This window comes from Amblyomma mixtum, chromosome 1, assembly GCF_055824585.1.
Source record: "Amblyomma mixtum isolate Tamu chromosome 1, ASM5582458v1, whole genome shotgun sequence".
NCBI classification, from domain to species: domain Eukaryota; kingdom Metazoa; phylum Arthropoda; class Arachnida; order Ixodida; family Ixodidae; genus Amblyomma; species Amblyomma mixtum.
In genome coordinates, this window is record NC_143012.1 from 196,352,265 (window position 1) to 196,360,024 (window position 7,760).

Below are 7,760 nucleotides of genomic sequence, written 5' to 3' on the forward strand. Positions count from 1 at the left end.
TGAGGGGAAAGGGCCAATAGGGTCCTACCCCAATCACCTTTCTGTAAAAGATTTAATTGCTCATAAATGTTTTTCACCACCACCACCACCGCCGCGGTCGGGTTCGAACCCGGGTACTCCGGCTCGGTAGACCAACGCCTTACCACTGAGCCACCGCGGCGGGTCAACTACAATTTTCGTCCTCTTCATTACGGCCCCTCTTTCTCTTTCTTATTTCACTCCCACTTCCTTCCTGTACGGTGCGGTTCAGGTGTCCACCGAGATGACAGGGAATTACTGTGCCGTTTCCTTTCCTCAAAAAGCGTTGCGTTCCAAGGGCAAGGATCGCGCAGAATGGGTGGTGGCGTGGTGGTGAAAAACATTTATGGGAAATTAAGTTTTTTTACAGAAAGGTGATTGGGGTAGGACCCTATTGGCCCTTTCCCCTTACAGTACTGGGTGGAGCCACATTGGCAAGCAACGCCGCCCGCGTCCGTTGAACCAATGCCTTTTGGCTCTTTAGGTCTTGACAGCCGAGCAGGGCCGCCTCCCAGTCCTCTCTGGTGGGGTTGGGGTTGGGGGGGATAGATGGGTTTGATTGACACGCCCAAACCATGTGGAAGGTGTCAGCCACCTCCACACAGAACTGGCACGCGCCATCAAAGGATGTATTGAAATGTTTAAGCACCGCCGGGCACAGTACAGTGTTAGTAAGAATTTTGATGAGGAGGCGCTCGTCAGCGCGATCCAGACCCTTACAAGGGGCCGGGTAGCGCCGGTGCTCCTCCTTGTAGTAATCGGTTATTTGTTTGAATGTAAGGGCCAGATTGTCGTAATGGGAGTACCCTTCCAAGGACAGGGAGATAGCCCGGGGAGAGAGTGCGCGGGCGGCCTGATCGGCCTGTTCGTTTCCCTGGAGTCCCTGGTGACCGGGGGCCCAAATCAGGTTGCGTGGAGTTGGATCTTCGCATCGACAGCTATATTCCAGTAAGCGCCAGGCAAGCGGGGGAGCCCAGCCCAACTCGTTGTTCCGACAGGCCCCTCGCGAGTAGGTGATGATGTGTTTTGACTTGGGATTCGTGAGAGCCAGAGCAATGGCAATCTCCTCCGCGTGTGTTGCGTTGTAGGCTTTGAAAGTGAGCCCCTTAACTGTGTTTGTGTTGTGTACGACTGCGGCCGTGTACCACCCCCCGTGGTGTGGGCCGGCAACATCCACGTAATACACGTGTTCTTGGTTACCATAGTATCGCGCCAACGCTTCCGCGCGCGCCTGGCGACGACCGCTATGGTCTTCTCTGAAAATGTTGCGGGGAAGGGGTCGGACCCGGAGGGCGCGTCTCCAAGGTTCTGGCACTCTCTCCCTTTCCTCACTGTGGTAGCCATGTTTGATGTGTAGCCGGTCCAAGAGGCGGCGACCGGACGTGGTCTGTGCAAGACGCGTGTATTGGTTGACTAAGTGGGCTTCTCGGAGCTCCCGAAATGTGTTCACCACGCCCAAGGCCAGAAGCCTCTGGTTGGACGTGGTGACCGGGAGATCGAGAGCCCGCTTGATGACTTTCCGCAGGATGACCTCCAGTTGGTCATCATCGTGTTTGCGCAGGTGTAAGTAGGGAGTTGAGTAGAGGATTCTACTCGTTACGAAAGCATGGGCAAGCCGCAGTGCATCCTTGCTTCGTAATCCGCCCCGCTTGTTGGAGACCCGGCGGACCATGCGGCCCACCTGGTCTCCCACCGTGCGAAGTTTGGCTAGGGTGGTGTCGACTCTGCGTTGGTGGTGTATGAAGAGGCCAAGGACGCGGATCTCCTTGGCCTCCCGGATCGGTCCCGAGGGGAGACTGATGCGAAGTGGTGTTGTGTTCCGAGGGGAGGGGCGTAAGTGCACAAATTCTGATTTAGCTGGGGCGCACTGGAGTCCGCAGTAGGCCGCGTAGTCGTCGACTAGGGTCGCCGCTGCTTGCAGGCAGGACTCCATGTGGCCCAGGTTACCTTTCGTGGCCCAGATTGTAATGTCATCCGCATAAAGAGCGTGATGTATCCCGGGCAGAGAAGACAATTTGGAGGGAAGACGAAGCATTGCTAAATTGAAGAGCAGGGGAGACAGGACCGCGAGTTGAGGTGTTCCCCTCGAGCCGATGGTGTATGGTCCGTGTTCCGCATCTTGTATGCGTATATAGGCTTGACGGTCTGTAAGAAATTGTCTTATGTAATGGAATGTTTTGTGGCCACAGTTGGTGTCACTGAGGTAGTCCAGGATTACTTCATGTTTGACGTTGTCGAATGCGCCTTTAAGATCCAAGGCCAGGACGACCTTGTCATTGTGGGGACATTCTACAGGATCTAAAATGTCGTGGTGGAGCTGCAGAAGCATATCCTGTGCTTACTTGTGAGGATGAAAACCGAACATAGTGTCCGCGAAAATGTACTGTGTTTCGAGATAATCGGAGAGTCTGTCACGCACCATCGTCTCCATCAGCTTGCCGACACAAGACGTGAGGGAGATGGGGCGAAGGTTCTCCACATCAATAGGTTTGCCGGCCTTCGGAATGAAGGTCACGAGAGCCGATTTCCAATCGATAGGGAGAGGAGTCTCTCCGTCGCAAATGCTATTGATGTATTTGAGGAGCGCAGCGTAGGCTGCGTCGGGAAGGTTGGCCAAGAGCTTGACCGTAACCTTGTCGCGCACGGGTGCAGTGCCCCGCTTCATCTTGCTTAAGGCCGCCCGGAGGTCGTGGAGCTGGAGCGGAGTGTCCAGCTCCGTGTTCTCTTCGCCTGCATAGGAGTACGCCGCCGGCCGGGGGTCCTTAGTGGTGCACATGTATCGATCCCTGAGCGTGTGCGCTAGCTGTGTTGTCGATCCTGTAAAGTTGTGCAATGCCCTATGTAAGTGGCGTTGGGTTTCCGTGCGTGTTCGTATTGGATCGATGAGAGCGCGGAAAAAGTCAGGGGGCACTTTGACTGTCTAAAGTGGGTAGAGGCGGAAGCGTTTTCCGCACCACCTTCGCTGTTTCTGTGGCACTGGTGGCGTCACATATAATTGAGTACTAATTACTAAGTGATGACAAATCACTAATTAATGGTTAATTACTGATTAATGCCTGAATACTAATTAACTGCTAATTAATGACGCTTAAGCTTCGCCTTTAGGAGTGGAACGCGACAGCGCGTTGTAGCGCTGACAGGGAGTCCACGGAACGCCACCACCCGTTCGGCGCGATACCTTGCCCTTTGAACGCAACGCTTTTTGAGGAAAGGAAATGGCGCAGTAATTCTCTGTCATCTCGGTGGACACCTGAACCGCACCGTAGAGGAAGGGAGCAAGTGGGAGTGAAAGAGGAGCCGTAATGAAGAAAATGAAAATTGTATTTGAGGAAAGGCAATTACGCAGTAACTGTCTCACAAAATTCAGGGGGGCACTTTTTTGACCTAAAGTGTGGTCACTGATGTGTGGTTAAGATGTTAAGCTTCGCCCTTAAGAGTGGAACGCGACAACGTCTTGCAACGCTGCCAAGGAATCCATAGAACGTCATCGCCCATTCGGTTCTACGCCTCGCTCGTCGGTAAATTGGTTTTTATGCGAAGCATACTACTTTAGCTACCACTTCAGCCCTTCACCGTGGTTGTGCGCCTCCAAATCACGTGATACGTGACGTCACACCACGTGACACGATGACGTCATCACAGTGGAGAAACGGGGGCCCACCTCGCGCCGTCGCTGTGGTTGTCCGCCTCCAAATCACGTGATACATGACGTCACATCCCGTGACATGATGACGTCACGACAGTGGAGAAACGGGGGCGCACCTCGCGCCGTCGGTGTGGTTGTGCACCTCCAAATCACGTGACACGATGATGCCACACCACGTGACACGATGATGTCACGGCAGTGGAGAAACGGGGGCCCACCCAGCGCCATCTTTGGCCCACCTCGCGCCGTCGCTGTGGTTGTGCGCCTCCAAATTACGCGACACGATGATGCTTCGCATTCTCCAGGCTTAACCAAGTTAAGCCGCAGCCATTTTTTGAGGAAAGGAAATATATCTGTCTGTCATTTGTCGGTGGACACCTAAACCTCGCCGGAAGGGAATGGAGGAGGATGAAAGTGAGTGAAGACACCGTATTCACTAGACGCGCCTTTGTTCATTCCAAACCATCGAGCTGGCATGGCGGAGTGGATAGCATGCTCGTCTCGCACGCCGAAGACCGGGGTTCGATTCCTGAGCTCGACCAATTTCTTAATCGGTTTTATTTATTTATATGGCCTGACTAGTAAAGCTAATTAGGCTAATTGGGTAATTAAACAATTAACTAAGCTCATTCCCGCTTACTTGGAGCATCACTATTCAATCCCTTCAATTGGTTGCATGGTTACTAGCCAAAGTACAATTGGCCCCGTTTGAAATTCGCGCACTGTGACGTCACGACTGTTTCCACCAATTGAAAAGCGTGACATTTTCTGTCGACAACTGCTGCTTACAACGATGAGACATTAAAGGCTTCCGCCTTAATAGGCGCCACGTGTTGCGGCCAGACATCTGGCGCGCAGCCGCGTTGCACCGGTCCACCCAGTTAGTGTCGGCTAGCTGAGTAGCATATTCCGTTGCCTGTATGTGAGTTCGAGGATGCGTTTCTTTAGGCGTTTGTTATGTTTCTGTTTCTTCCATCGTTTGGTGAGGCTGCGGTGGGCCTCCCAAAGGTGGAGCAAGTGGTTGTCCACGTCCGTTTGTGTTTCTGTGAGCTGTATCTGCTTTTCGTGTTGTGTGAGTGTAGACGTGAGCGATTTGGACCATGCGCCGTATCAGGACTGGAGGGGGTCTACGATGGGTAGAGAGGTGCGGAAAGTCGTCCAGTCCAGGACACGAGCTTGTGTTAGTGGGCGTTTCAGGAGACGCATGTAAATGGTTGTGTTGATTATACAGTGATCACTACCCAGAGTGTCCTCTGTATTCAGCCAGTCGGCATGGCGTATGTTGCGTGCAAATGTGAGGTCCGGGCAAGTATCTCGTTGAATCGAATTGCAGACACGTGTTGGGTTGGCGGAGTCAGTGTGTAAAGTGAGTCCAAGTGTGGAAAGAAGTTCCGCAAGGTTCCTCCCACGTCTGTCCTCCCGGGGGTACCCCCATAGCCTGCTCGGGGCGTTGAAATCCCCGACGATCAGAAGGGGATCCCTTCCAGCCACCTGCATAGCTTGGCTGAAAATTTCATTGAACGTGACGTTCTTAAGTTTAGGTGGGCAGTAAATGTTTAGAATGTGTACAGGTGGGTCAGACCGCTTTAGGGGCAGCACTGACACCATCGTGTATGGGAAAGGCGGTGTTGTGGGGGCGTGACCTCCTGCGCAGTATACTGCTTGTGAACAAGTATACATGTCTGCGGGTTATTTTTAAATGTAGTGTAGTTTGTGAGTTTGGCACCGGCGCCGGGTTCCTGAAGGGCAACCACGGCAACGAGGAAGTCAAAGGTCTCAAGATAGAGGCGGAGATGAGTCCGCTTCGTGCAGTTCTTGAGACCACGGCAGTTCCACTGCGTTAGTGTAAGCGGCTGAGTTGTTCTTACTCGCGACTTAGGGTTGGGGGCCATGGTCGGAGGCGGAGGGTGGGGTTACGTTCTTAAGACTCCCCAGTCCGCTAGTGCCCGGCGCAGACGTGCAGGAGTCTTCCGAGAAGTCAAATTCATCGGGAATAACTCTGTTGAATTTGGAGGGGCGGTTAGCGTCCCTGATGGGCCCTACGCGTTTAAGGACGCGCGGATTGTCCTTTATCCATTTTTGGATAATGTGAGTTACGGCTTGTGTCACCTGTGCGATGACACTCTCCACCTGACGCGCAATGGTATCGTGGATAATTTTGGGGAGGTCAGCCAATTGTGTTTCAATCGCGGTCACCCGGGTCTCCAGGGCCGCGGCGCGACTCTCCACAGGAGTAGGAATCTCCCTGTCTGTGATGTTTTCTTCCTCGCCGCTCGACGCGGACGGAGTAGGGAATTGGGCTTTGAGCGAGTTAAGCTCGCTGGCTAGTTTTTCGTTTTGAGCTCGCAAGAGGGCGAGCTCGCGCTTGAGTTGCTGCGTCTCGGCGGTGCTGGTGGGGCAGGAGGGAAGAGGGGAAGGAGAGGAGGCGACCCTCGCCCAGCTGCCTACCTTGGGTTGGTTGCAGGCGGCGCCGCCAGATGAAGCGCTGAGAGCTGGGAACTCCGCTCCTCCGGGTGGTGGCGGTACCGTTGCTGTCTTGCCAGGGGTAGGCCGTGGCGTCTTCTGGTTGTTTTGCTGCCGGCCGGTGGCGTGACTTCCCCGTGTCGCGCCGGAATTGGTTCCCTTGGGTGGCTTGATTGGCGGCCCGGGCCCTGGCTGCGGAAACCGGATGAATTTGCTGGTGCATTCGCGGGAGCTGGTGAGGTGCGGGCCCCCGCATATTATGCACATGGGATTGCAAACGTGGGGGGCCATCCCCTCAGTACCAACCCCTACGTTCTGGCCACAAAGGCCGCATCTTTCTTTGACCGGGGTGGGGCAGTTGTCCACCCGGTGCCCCAGCGTGACGCAACGGTAGCACGCTGGCACCGTTTTCTTATACTCCTTGACGGGAGTCAGTTCTGCATTGTTGTGGACGTAACGCGGAACGCTGCGTCCCTCGAAAGTTAGCACAGCTACATTCGATGTTCCCAGCTTGCGCACATGGACTAATTCACCACCGCGCCACTGCACACTATGTTTCAACGATTCGCTGGTTTCAAGGTTATGCACAGTAATCACACCACAACACACATCACCGGTGAGCTTGAGGTGTCCGTGAAGCGGGAGCGATCCTTTGCTGGTGGGAATTTGGATGTCCGTCAGAAGCTTTTGAGCCACCTCGGGGTTCTGCGTGCCACAGACGATAATGTTTTGCTTCCAATTGGGAGAAATTGTAATCGCATTCATATGCTGTCTGCCGATGAGTTGCGAAATGGCAGCGCCGAGTTCACCGTGCTGAAATGCTGTCCTTAGGGCGACCGTACTGCGTGGCCTCAGCACGATCACGTAATCGTCAGGGTTCATCCTGACCGTTGGCTTAGGCGTCCACTTGGAGACTGGTGAAAATGTCTTTTGTGGACATTTAGAAGACGGAGCGCGAGCGTCGCCTGTTGCTGAGTTGTCGAGAGGAGTCTTGGCCATTGCAGCTCCTCGTGCGTTCTGCCGGCGGCGGCGCCGGCTCTCAACGACTTGAAAAAGGGCAGCTTGCTGCGCCGAAATGGTGCATGGGCCATCCTCTGGCTGGCTTGCAGGGACAGACGACCACGACAGAGTCGTGGGGTCGTATCCGCGTTGTTCAGGCAGAGCCATGTTGAGAGGGTGACCGGCGGGCGTCTCCGCAGCCAGCGGCGGGGGAGCCGGAGCCGTTAGGCTCAGCTCGACCGCTTCGTGGTGATGCGGAGGGTTGCTCGAAGTGGCCGAAAATTGGGCATACCAGGGTCAGATCGGTGTCTCCAGGATCCTGCTGACTTCACAGATGCAGACGCACAGGTTTGATGGGTGTTACATCAGATTGCCGCGGTTGCAGTCGAAAATGGACGGAGCCGATGTGCCACGCGTCCGATCGCTCCGCGCTCAAACGTTCCGTGGACTCCCTCGCAGCGCGACTACACGCTGTGGCGTTCCATTCCTAAAGGCGAAGCTTAAGCGCTATTAATTAGAAGTTAATTAGTGTTTAGTCATTAATCTGTAACTAGTAATTTGACATTACTTAGTAATTAGTCATTAATTATGTGTGACGTCATCCAGAGGTGACGTCACCAGTGCCACAGAGGCA

At 54.3% G+C, this 7,760-nt stretch overlaps 1 pseudogene; it reads right to left on the reverse strand.

Annotated features, from left to right (window-relative positions):
- Positions 1 to 409: 409 nt before the first annotated feature.
- LOC149370488 (uncharacterized) lies at positions 410 to 7,294 on the reverse strand (annotated as a pseudogene).
- Positions 7,295 to 7,760: the final 466 nt, after the last annotated feature.